Below are 12,392 nucleotides of genomic sequence, written 5' to 3'. Positions count from 1 at the left end.
AGCCTCCCCTTTAGCCTGCCACCCAGTTCCAGCTCAACCAGTGGATCATCATGCATCATCTTATACTAGGGGTTTTATCAGACTGATGTCATCTTGTCATGAGTCAATTGCAGATGCAGGTACTTTATCATGCGATGACAAGATGATGAAGAAGGATATGGAGAAGGAGATCATGCTAGAAGACACCTTCGTAGCTAAAGATACAAGTTGATCAATCACTAGAAAGCAAAGGGACATCAGTTTGTGACCACAACTCAAAACCTAATAACACTGAAGACTCCTCATATCTAAATCCATAAGGAGGTGGAAAAATATCATTCTCAAGAAGACACAAAATAAGTAGTAGCAAATAATGGCTTGACATTGCCATGTCATCATGTAGTCCATGTCATCAGTGTCATGTCATGAGTCATCATATGCCACATCATTTCGTGAATTATGTAAATTCTTATTTGAAAATTTATTGTAAAGTGGAAGTTTAAAGGATATGTATAGAATAAAAAAAGTCATAGGGAAGTCAAACGGTCATGAGGGTAGTCAAAGAGTCACAAGGGAGGTGAAGGGTCACCCCATGGGTTATATATACACCCTCATTTTACAAGCAAATACTTTTCACCTTGGCTCCTCCCATAAGGCATCAGAGAGACAAGCTAGTCCTTTTGGGTAGAAAGTAGTGGCTTCAATGCTCTACTATTGGAGCTAATGGTGTTCATTGTATACATGTGTCTTGGAATGTTTACTTAATATATGAATCCTAATGGCCAATACGTTCTTCATGCATGGATTATGTATCTTTGTAAGACTATTCTGTGAATGTTTATGATCCATGTTTGTTCACCCGTACTAAAGTAGTTGAACTATTTTAGTTATTTTAGTGCTTATCACATTGACAATGTGTTGTAATGGTTGAAATGATCATCACATCTTTGTGGAATATTCTGTTGGATGTTAGATGGATCTTTATTGTTTGTATGTGTGTCTACTAGGGTGGTACTACTACCTCTCTCTTAGAGGCTCACTTTCTTTTACCCTCCACAGTGGAATAACCTCGATACACCTACAACTGAACACTCACCAGGCACACTCACTTGCTGTTTGAAGGCACATATGCATTATTCTCTCTTGTTAACAATTAGAACCAAGGAAAAGCTTTAATAAAATGATAACTGGCACCTATTCCATATGGGGATCCTAGCCTAAACGGTGTGAGGTCTAATTGGTAGCACATCTCAAGGAGACCCCTTTGAATGTTGGAAGGTCCAAAATTGTCAACATTTTTGGTGCGGGAAGGAGGGAAACCAAATTTGTATTGTTGATAACTCCACCCACCCTCATCATATTTCTTTCGGTCAAGGCAACAATATTCCTAGCACCTCCCCTACTCATATTCCTTAAGTCGGTGTATCTTCTCAGCCTAGTCTTGGACAAACTTGTGAAATCTCTTACGAGCATATTCGGGCCATCCAACTTATAACCCGTCGCTTTGCAAAGGTTATTGGTTTGATACTCGGAGTACATAATCTTCCTTATTTTCCAAAGAAGAATGCAACCACTCCTACTAGGATAGTGGTCTCTACAATTGAATATTTGGTTCTAGCCACCCTTGAAGAGTTAGCAGATATTGAAGAAAACACAGAGAAACTAGAGAAACCTCCATATTTAATGGAGTTGACAGAGACAACATTGTACTCTTAGAAAACACTTTCCATGGGTGAGGTAGTTACAAAGAGGAGGATGAATATCCCTCAAATGATGAAAAATAGGATGAGCACAGAGATGAAGACATGGTAGCCTAAGATCTGGATTGGATGTCCCAGGGCCCACTTTCTCTATCGGGCATTTTACACAAGATGTTGAGACACCCGAAAAATCTACTAACAAAGTATGAACCTGAAAAAGAAGTCAAAGTAGACGACCATGTGGAAAACTTGTACCTACACCTACATATGCTTTAGGTACGTTATGATGATGTTGCATGTAGACTTTTTCCTTGTACCTTCAATTGTATGGTACCATAGTCTTCCTCCCAAATCAATCCATAATCGAAAGGGGTTTAAAAAGTTGTTCCTTGAAAAGTTTGCCGATGAAAAAACCCGAAGAATGTTATTAAAAGAGTTGCGCAATTTGAAGATGGAGAAAAAAGAGAAAGTTAAATATTTTAATCAGAGGTTCAATCGCATATTGAACAAATTTCATGCGAATACAAAACCTCATGACTCCATCGAAATTGATTACTACACTTCTGCCTTAATGGCAAGCATCATGCAATTTTTTAAGAGAACTGTGAAAGAAACTTTGGTTGAGAATTACAAAGAAGCTATTGTGGTTGAAAAGGACTTGCGCACAATTGGAGTCATTATCAATGATGAACCATCAAAAGGCTTCAAGGACATGGGTAAAAGGTCTCAGACCTCTTCAAGTAAGGCCAAGGATAAAGAAGCCATTGATCTTGAAAGCTTGACCGAGACCATCAAGTCTTTGTCTAGTGAGTTGACAGAGTTAAAATAGAGGTCAAGCAAGACCACTATCGATAACAAGCCCCCAAAATTTAGCTTCCTGAGAAAGGATACCAACCCCAGCAACAACAAAAATTAACCAACTAAGTCTGCACAAAGCTCAAATGTCTTGATGAATGTTGAAAGTATGGGCATGGATCAATATTGTTCTTTTCATCAAGAATATCATTTAGAAAAGACATACCCATAGTGGAATCACAACATGAACGCTCTGGCTGCGCATATAATTGACACAATACTTTCAAATGAGTACACTGAGAGAATGGTAGAAAAGGAAGAAACTGCTACGCCTGAAGGGACTGCAAGTGTTGGGCATGCAATGAATTATTTCTTTTGTGTATTCACAACCAAAAAGAAAATTTATGAAGAACAGCCACTCAGTGCGCCACTGAGTGTGGAGCCATCTCAAAAGTAGAATAGTCGATATAAGTTGAGAAGCTAATGGTCGATTCCCAAACAAGAAATTACCAGGCAAAAATTGAAAGAACAGTTGTTAAGAAAGATCACACCACCTGTCAACTTGGCTCAAGTCTGGAAATAATGCTACAGCGAAAAATACTTCCGCCAACAGTAAAAGCAAGTCTACCATTATGAAAGTATCAAATAAGGTCACTTCTCTAGACTTCAGCGATTCCCGCTGTGTTTGATTATAATATAGTCGAAGACATTAAGAAATCTCACACCAATATTTCAATCTTCGAGCTTACAAGGATCACAAGCCTGTGGGAGCTGCTTGTTCGAGCTCTTGATCAATCTTCCTCATGTGATAATGCTTCTTCGCATAATGGATATGGTAAGTCTTCTAGTCCCTTGGAATATGTTCTTAATGCACTAACATTGGAAGCAAACACACTATGCCCTCCATTTTTATTGACTTTTGAAATTTTTAATTACAATATACACAATTTGTTAGTTGATTTTGGTGTATCTGTAAACGTAATACCATTATCCATAGCTAATAAAATCAATGCTAAATGGGAAAAGACAGATGAAAATATTATCCAGTTGGACAAGAATCTTGTCCAAGCTATTGGTGAACTCAGAAATGTGCTTATTCGCCTATCATCTGATCAACGAGTTCACTAGTGCATAAACATAGTAATTGTGGACGTCCTGGAAGCCTATGGTGTATTGTTTACTAGAGATTGGTCCAACAAATTACAGGGGTATTTTTCTACTGACTAGTCACATTTATGGCTTTTGTATAAGGGTATAAATAACCAAATCCAGGTGGAATCAAAACATTACATGAAGCACATTGTCACACCCTTCGAGGAAAAGAACGAGGCGGTGGCTTTCACAGATCTAAGTTTTGGAAATCGCTTCTTGGAGACTAAACTTGGGTGCTAGCCTGCTCAGCCTTCCCCAATCCCACCAGACACATAGTTGGAACTCCTTCCTTGTCCAACTAGAGGAAATGACCTTTGTATAGATGATAGTAGTAGTACTAGTGTTGGACATAATTATTGTGTTTATGACTTTTGGACTTTTTATTTTGACGATTCTAAGACACGGGAGGGCTTTGGAGTTGGTTGTGTTTTAATAGACCCACGATAGAGAAAACATTTGATATCTATTATTGAATTGAGACTTCTGTGATCCATATCGAATTTTTGAAGAATTCTTCGGCGAAAATCACATGGAGAAATTTTTGTCGACGTGTTTCGAACCAACCAGTGTGGTTCATTGTCAGGACAAGTTGAATGAGCAGATCTGGCAATGCACTTTAAATAGATAGGGCAGAATATCCACTGACTCAGATTTCAGCTAAAAAGACAACAACTAGATTTGACCTGATAACGGCTAGTTTGACCATGATAAGGGGTGTGTATATATATATATATATATATATATATATATATATATATATAGATATATATATATATATTATATAATATATAGAATAAATTAATATAATATAATAAGTAAAACACAAAATAAATTAATTTCAAATTGTTAGATAAAAATAAATATATTTAGTAATATAAATAATAGAATAAATATAATAAATAATATAATATAAAAAGTAAAACATAAAATAAATTAATTTCAAATATATTAATATATTAATAAAGTAAAATTAATAATAATAATAATAATAGTAATAACATAAATAAATACATAAATAATTTCAAATATATTAATTAAAAATAATTTTAAATTGTTAGATAAAAATATTAGTTAGTAATATAAAAAATCGAAAAAAAAAAAAGAGAGTTAGAGAACTCAAGGATTGGAAATATAAAAATTAATTCAAGGTCTATTTAATGGTAAAAATAAATAAAAATAAATAAATAGTATATTAAAATAGATTAATTTTAAAATTCACTTTATGTATTATTAATTTTACCATATTAAAATTAATTAATAGTTTAAATTAATTATTTAACATAGATTTAAATTAAATTTTGTAGATAAATTAAGTTTAAATTAATAGTCAAAAAGATTTTACATATAAATTAAAAATAAAAATAAATAAATAAATGAATAAAATAAATAAATAAATAATAATAATAATAATAATAATAAATAAATAAGTTACCATATAAAAAATAATATATCGATGAAATACGGGTGGAAAAGAACTAAAGCGACTAGGAGGAGAGGGCTGGGATCCAGCAACTACTGATCTTCCAGCCATCCTCTCTATTGAGATTGTTCGGTCTCTTTTCAATCTCCAGGGCTTCCCTAAATTTCCGGTGATGGAATTGTGACACTCTAGAAATCACACTAGCCTCCTCGATGCATACATGATGATTGGTTTTCTTCACATGCTCTGCTAAAGCGGAAGACTTAGTTCTCATATGCTTGAGGTCAGCTACGTGCTCACTAATCCTTTGATTAATGGAGCGACCAGTCTCACCAATATAGGGGGTCCCACAAGAACAAGGAATAATATAAACCCCTTTCATGTCCTTAGGGTCGATGGGATCCTTTACAGATCTGAGGGATTTACGAATGGTGTTGAGAGGTATAAAAGTTGCGGGGACATTATGCTTCTTAAGAACCCTCACAATCTTATCCGTGGTCCCCTAAACATACGGAAGATGGACACTAGGAATCCGCTCTTTAGGCCCTCTTTTGGTTAACGAGTTCTTAGCTACTTTGAGGAAAGCCTTTTGTCCCAAGTGTCTACTATAACCGTTTTCAACAAAGACATTAAGGAGGTGGGATTTCTCCTCCTCGAAGCTCTTATCATCAGAGATCCTTAAGGCACGAGTTGCAAGGGTGTTGAGAACCCCCAACTTCTGGGCCGGGAAATGGTGGGAACTAGCATGAAGATACTACTCCGTATGAGTTTTCTTGCAAAACACTCGATTGGAGAGGGAACCGTCCTCATTCTTAGAGATAAGAATATCAAGGAACGGGAGGCAACCATTCACCTCTTGTTCCATAGTGAACTTAATAGCCGAGGATTGATTATTGAGATGATCGAAGAAGAGATCTAACTCCTCTTGGTCGTGAGACCAGATGACATTAGTGTCATCTACATACCTTTTCCAAAGTTTGGGAAGGAGACGGGCTGAGTTTAGAGCCTTAGATTCAAAATCCTCCATAAACAGATTAGCAACCATAGGGGATAGGGGCGAGCCCATGGAAACCCCACAAGTTTTCTCAAAGAACTCTCCTTCAAAACTGAAGAAGGTTGAGGTGAGGCAGATCTCAACTAACCGAGCAGTATCAGGATCAGTAAGACGGTTGATCACATCCATTGCCTCATTTATAGGGATGCAAGTGTAGAGGGAAACAACATCAAAACTGACCAGAATGTCCCCAGGGTCCAGCTTGATGTCCTTGAGCTCTTCAATAAAGGAGGCCGAGTCTTTCACGAAGGATGTTGTACGACCAACTAAGGGTTTAAGCTTCAAGGCAAGAAACTTAGCAAGAAGATAGGTGGGACCTCCAATGGTGTTGACGATAGGCCTAAGGGGAGCTCCTTCCTTATGGATTTTAGGGAGCCGATAGATTCTAGGCGTGATAGGATTGCTCTAAATGAGTTTTTGGTGTAGGGGACTCACTGAGTCACAGGATTTAATAGCAAGGGCCACAATCTTGGAGATCCTCTTTAATGGGTTTTTGGGAAGCTTCTTATAACTACCGCTATTATGAAGATGATCTAACATTTTATTACGGTAGTCTTCCTTGTTAAGAATGACAGAAGCCCCCCCCCCTTGTCAGCTTTCAGAACAACAATATCTTTGTTCTGATTTAAGGATTTTAGGGCTTCAAATTCATCTTTGTTAAGGTTGCTCTTGGGAGGCTTAGCCTTCCTAAGGATAACCGCACAATCCTGCCTAATAGTATTCTTAATACTATCAGGTAAGCCCCAAATTCCAAATTCTATGTCACAAATAATGTCATCTACAGGGATCTTTTTAGGGGCCAAGGCAAAGTTTAGACCTTTGCTTAAAACGCTAAAAACAGGAGCGGGAAAAGAAAAACTAGATAAATTAATAACTTTATTATTAATATGAGAGGAAGGGGTAGGGTTAACATCACTTAAATGACTCTTCCCCGATTTAGAGTTAATGTCTCCATATAAGTTAAGCCTTGTTAACCTATTATCATTGTTCATTATCCTCCTACTCCTAGAACAATATTTATTTATTTTCTCATTATTATTTACCATATTAATATTATTATTATCAATATTAGTAATATTAATAGTGTTATTATCTTCATTATTAACAACAAAATTAATCTTATTAATATTACTATTATTATTATTACTGTCAACGTTATTATTACTATTTTCATCACAAATATCATTAATATTATAATTATTAATATTATTATCACCGTTATTAATATTATTATTATAATTATTAATACTATTGCAAATACTATTATAGTTATCATTTTTAATATTATTAATAAAGTTACTATTATTGTTATTAGTATTCTTAATAACGTTATCATTTATATTACTAATGCTATTACAAATTACATTGGTATTATAATTATTAATATTACAAATTTCATTAGTATTATAATTATTAATAATCATATCGCTATCGTTATTATTGTTATTACCCATATTAACCAAATTGTTATTATTCCCATTATAATTTTCAATATTCCTCACGTAACTAGCGTTATTCAAAGGAACGAAATCCACCTTATTCTTAATTCCTGCGTCACCTATATTACTCAGACAATAAACCTGATTAAAATCACATAACTTACCACGGTGGTCGATGGCAGAGTCCCGGTTCACATGATAAAAAACGCTGGAAGACGGATTCGGATGGACTCCGCGGGTGCCAGAACCGGTGAGAACAGCGGAATCACTGAACTTATCTGATCGGTCGATGGCAGAGACCTGTGCACCTGCGCAGAAACTACTCTCATGATCGTGGGAAGCCTGATCCAGATGGACCCCGCCGGTACCAGAACAGGTGAAGGGGACCTGAGGAACCACAGGTTCAGACCGATCCTTGCTGCAACCCCTCGCCCATAGGGAGGCTGACAATGCATTGGATAGCTCCAAATGCAAATCAAGAAAATTCCGAGAGAGCCGATCTAGGGTCTTTCGAACTCTGTTAATCTCAGACCTTAATAATGCTAAGCTGGCCTTTAGGAAGATGCCATGGTTCTGAGGAGAATGCAAGCGATGCTTAAGCTGAGCAAAAACCGGAATAGTGGTGGAATCTTTGCACCTTCTAAGAAATGCTAGATCTGCCTTCAACTTAGAAACCTGACGATGAACCACACTGGTTGGTTTGAAACGCGTCGACACAAATTTCTCCATGTGATTTTCGCCGAAGAATTCTTCAAAAATTTGATATCTAGCCGCTTGGAATTCAAGTGCAGTAACACAACAATGTGGAAAATGAAGCACTCATCCTAGGCTTCAGAAGGCCATTGACCTCAAGGTTGGGGTTCTTAAATCAATAGGTGACTCTGAGATCACCGTACAACAGGTACAAAATATTATACATTGCGTGTCACCTAATTTGAAAAGTTATCAACAATAGGCATGGTGTTTGATTTCACAATTCCAAGCCTTTAATATTGTATCTCTTCCTAGAATTCGTAACGCAGCTGCAGATGCATTACCAAATGTTGTTGCTAGATTATCACCACTTAGGTATGATTTTTCCATTGAAATTATTTATAAATCGTCCATCCCAAATCATATCACTAATTTATGTGGTTTTAATGATGACCCATAGATACTACATTTCAGGGGGAATGCTGATGTGTTCAAAGATGCAGCCATCGATGAGAGGAGCATGATAAAGCATTTCAAGATACAACACAAGAAAGAAAGGAAAACTTCATGTCGAAGGGTATGATATCACTAGAAAATTTGTATGACTTGCAGAATCACTTTAGAGGACCAGTTAACATCAAAACTCACAGTTCAATGTTGTCACATGAGAAGATCAATCTTGGTGTTGGAAATGCAATAAGAAAGTCCTAATTTAATTTTTTCCTTGAATTAAACTAGGAATAAAATTGTAATTCCACATCACAAGACAGCTTGTATGAGTTAACTAAGTTAATTTGACTTAGTTGGATCAGTTAATTCGAGTTGAGGGTCTAACTTGAGTCATGTAGAATGTCTCCAAATTTATAGGATCCCTGGTTGAGTTTATTTTGAGTTGTAATTAATTAACTCAGTTTAACTGAGTTAAAATCAGTTAAAATAGTTCTAACTTATGGAGGAACCAGTAGGAGGCCAGATAGTGGGGTGCTACTTCATGTGTTCAACCAGTTAAATGATGATTCACTCATTAATAACTCATGCATATCAGATCTTAGATTTACCCCGCTGAGATTGGAGTTCAAGGGTAGTGTACTATCAATTGTATACTCATTTGAATTGTACAGGTGGTGCATGCAGTGAGAGGAAGGCCTATGAGTATTGCGCAATTCATATTGAGGAATTTCCCTAGTTTATAGGGGCTAATTCCAAGGAAACAACAAAAGGAAATAAGGACTTGGGCAAGACAAAATTTGGTTAAGTATTGGCCTAGGCTTGTCTAGGAAGTTGTGAGACAGATAGAGATAATGTAGAGGTTGCTCGAGCTTGAGCAAAGCATTGTAATCTTCTCATATTTTCTGACTAATGAAATATACAAATAGCAAGGGTTTTTAGTTGTGGATTTCCCCAAGAAATCATTGTGTAATATGTTGATTGAATTCTTTCTCTTGTATGCTTCATGATTTCTTGATCGATTAATTGTTTCCACTGATTAGTAGAGTAGATTCAAGTATTTTTTTTAGAAAATTACATAAGTAGTTTGAATCTACAAGGAATTTCAACATGGTATCAGAGTAGAAATCACTCTAGAAGAGGAGAATATGAGTTTGTTTTTTACAAGTGAGATTGAATTTGCAGTATCAATCTTCAAAGCTAGTGGGATGTCCATCTACGGATTAAGACTCGAATATGCTCTTGAGGGTAGTTCGAACTATATTTCTTGGAAGGACAAGATGGAAACAATGTTGGAAGACAATGGGATGAAGTAATTCATAGAAAAATATATTCCTAAGCCTCCAACAACATATGGTCAACATTTGGCAGAGTGGAGGAAATGTGTTACAAAGGAAATAAGGATCATACTTGAACCTCCATGGGAAGGATACACCATATACAATATGGCAAGCCTTCATCAACTTGTTTTAGAACAATTGTGACCACAAGAAGATAGCACTGAAGGACAAGCTTCAAAAGATCAAGATGGAGAAGGGTGACACAATACCACAATACTTGAGAAGTTTTACCTAATGTCAGGATGAGCCTAGAAGTGTCGGTATTATAGTTGTTGAAGATGATATGGTCAACCTAGCACTTCTAGGCCTTCCCAAGAGTTGATACAACTACCAGGATTTAGTAAATGGGAGGGAGCATCTACCAAAGTGGGAGCATTCGTGTTCCAACTTGGTGCAAGAAGACATACGGTGGAGCATCAGAGATGGAACCTCATCCAAGCATGATCATGAGGAGAATTGTGCCTTATCTGGAAAGGTGAAGAAAGGGAAAGGAAAGAAATTCCAATCCAAAAGAGATTCTAGCCATGGCGACAAGAAGAAGGACTTTTCGAAGATTAAATGTTTTCAATGTCATGAGCTGGGACACTACGCCACGAAGTTTCCACACAAGAAGGTTGGAAAGAAGCCCTTAGGAGGAGCGACAGGTGAAGCTCTTTCTTCACAATTTGAGTTGGATTTCACCCTCATCGCTTGCATGGTGACATTGGTGATGGGTAGTGTGTGGTATTGTGATAGTGGAGCCTCATTCCATATGATCGACAACAGAGAATTTTTTAGTGACTTTTCAGGAGAAGGACCTCTAGATGCACATGGAGATGGGAGATGATGGAAGGTATAACACGACCAACATCGGTACTGTTACTTTTAAGAGGGAGTATAGTTCTCCTCTCACATTAAAATATGTCATGTATGTTCCGGATCTAAAGAAGAATTTAGTTTCAGTTACTATGTTGGAGGACCATGGCTATGATGTGATATCTAGCAAAGGAAAGGATTTACTTCGTCACATAGCCTTAGGAAAAGTGAAGTGGATTTGGGTTTGGGTGAAGAATTTATACAAATTAGATGTAGAATATAATGCAGCATTGAGCACAAAAGAAAAGAAGGTTCTGTTGAGGGCCCCGAAATCGGGTCAACAACAAGGGGGATACCCACCCGGTCCGGAACCTGGTTAGCGGCTCCTTGCCCATTTGATGTAGCGGGTCCGACTGGGGGTAACGGGACCAGCTTCCCGAATCATGGGATATGTGTGTGTGTAGAGTTTGATTATGTTGATTCTGGAAGCATTCTAAAACTAATTTAAATCTAACTTGCAAACTGATTCTAAGCCATAGTAATCTAATGAAAACAACATATGTAATCTACACGAACCCGGGATATATCTTTTCCATTATGCGATTTAGAAAGATTTCATATAATAACTTGTAATAAAGATCATTCAGCTATCACAAGAATATAAACCATTTAAGATGAACCATTCTGCATAAGAAGTTAAACAAAACAGTTGTGAACAGCGTATCGCATAAATAAATCATTCATATGTCAAGCATAAATAAATGAGTCCACCGTACAAAAGTGCCAAATGATAACCCATATGCTCACACATTAACATATAAACAATATCAGCTGCATATCACTCTAAGAATATAAGCAGAAATTCGTCAAGAGATAAAAGTACCATTTATGACTGATTTTTGCTCACAGACTTCAAGCAATAACGATTTATCTCTACTTGTTCTAATATCTACTAAGAGTACAGTAGTGCAACATCAGTAGCAGACATTAAAAATGCAAACATAAATAAATCTCGATCCTTCCATTCATCAAAACCTCCTTTGAGGGTGCAGAAGTGCATGTTCCGAGGACAAGTTTTTGACAAATTTCTGGACCCTTCTCCAATGCAATGAGAAGGGTTAAAATACTACTTCCTAATTCTAATAATAGTATTATTACAAAAATTGAGGATACGGTTCTCAAATGACCGCCCTTTTTCTAATTTGGTTAAAAGGAAAAAACAACATTCTAAATGAAATTACTTGTGAACTTGGCCTTTGAAATTGCAGTTGTCAAGCATAGGCTTGAGAAGAGTAGGCTGGCTGATTTCTGTGCTTAGCTGGGCTACGAAAACGACATCCATAAGAGCTGGCGCTACCTTCTCGGCTGCGTTCATGATGCATCTTACTGTCATGCATTGGCTGTGCGGTTTAACTAAGTATGTCCAGTAACTTTCCCAATTTAGTCTAGCCAATGCTTGGATTGTTTTCCCGTTTGCCTGCGCTTTCTGCCTCCATTCTGTCTCCAGTTGCAACTTGCTCGGTAGGTATCCCGGGGTGGTCTCTGAAATCAAATTGGCTCTGTGTAAATTTTCATTTA

General features: G+C 36.8%; 1 pseudogene; it reads right to left on the bottom strand.

The window, feature by feature from the left end:
* The window catches only part of LOC149214865 (methylthioribose kinase-like), a 29,029-nt pseudogene extending 16,873 nt beyond the window's left edge, over positions 1–12,156 (bottom strand).
* Between the last annotated feature and the right edge of the window lie 236 nt (positions 12,157–12,392).

Source organism: Pinus tabuliformis, chromosome 1_1 (genome assembly GCF_031772625.1).
Source record: "Pinus tabuliformis cultivar Carrire ecotype Pingquan chromosome 1_1, CPIR1, whole genome shotgun sequence".
Taxonomy (NCBI): domain Eukaryota; kingdom Viridiplantae; phylum Streptophyta; class Pinopsida; order Pinales; family Pinaceae; genus Pinus; species Pinus tabuliformis.
Note: the sequence above shows the minus strand (reverse complement) of the source record. Positions and strands in the feature narration are given on the sequence as shown.